Raw genomic sequence first — 1,087 nt, 5'->3', positions numbered from 1 at the left:
CTCCTTCTGAACACCTCCAAGACCAAGGAGATGGTCATGGACTTTCAGAGGTATAGGCCCACCCTTCAGCCAGTCAACACTAGAGGGAAGGACACTAAGGTGGTGCACACTTATAAATACCTAAGTGTTCACCTGGACAGTAAACTGGACTGGTCCCTGAACACAGATGCAATCTACCAGAAAGGGCAGAGCCGGCTCTTTTTCCTCAGGAGGCTCAGGTCCTTTGACGTCTGCAGTGAAATGCTGCACATGTTTTATCAGTCAGTGGTGGCCAGTGTATTCTTTCATGCTGCAGTCTGCTGGGGCAGCAGCATGTCAGACATGAACACAAAGAGACTGGACAAGCTGGTCAGAAAGGTTGGGTCTGTGCTTGGCAGGAGTCTGGACTCACTCAGGACTGTTGTGGAGAGACACATGCGATGTAAGATGGAGGCCATCTTGGACAATACCAACCATCCTCTCCACAACATTCTGGCATGAGAGAGATGCAGCTACAGCTGCAGCAAACGTCATCTCACTGTGCTGCAGAACAGAGAGGTTCAGGAGATCCTTTGTTCCCACTGCCATCAGGCTATACAACACCTCAGCCACAGGAAGTGGACTAATCTAATTATTATTGTTTACTTATTATTACCTGTTTTTATTACTATTATTATTATTGTAGATGTGTATAAGAGACAGGTATATGGCAGACTTTAAATACAACTGAGTCCTGCCACATCCAGAAATACTCGGGTTGACACAGCTATTGTGGCAAGTATCAGGAACGGGCAGGAAGAGGAGTACAGGGATCTGACGATGGCCTTCAGTGAATGGAGCGACAAGAAGTGTCTCCTTCTGAACACCTCCAAGACCAAGGAGATGGTCATGGACTTTCAGAGGTATAGGCCCACCCTTCAGCCAGTCAACACTAGAGGGAAGGACACTAAGGTGGTGCACACTTATAAATACCTAAGTGTTCACCTGGACAGTAAACTGGACTGGTCCCTGAACACAGATGCAATCTACCAGAAAGGGCAGAGCCGGCTCTTTTTCCTCAGGAGGCTCAGGTCCTTTGACGTCTGCAGTGAAATGCTGCACATGTTTT

The sequence above is a fragment of the Seriola lalandi genome, unplaced genomic scaffold (genome assembly GCF_002814215.2).
Source record: "Seriola lalandi dorsalis isolate HSWRI2012SDOR001 ecotype SW California unplaced genomic scaffold, Sedor1 jcf7180002054953, whole genome shotgun sequence".
Taxonomy (NCBI): Eukaryota; Metazoa; Chordata; class Actinopteri; order Carangiformes; family Carangidae; genus Seriola; species Seriola lalandi.
The sequence above is the reverse complement of the archived record's forward strand: the minus strand, read 5'-3'. Positions refer to the sequence as shown.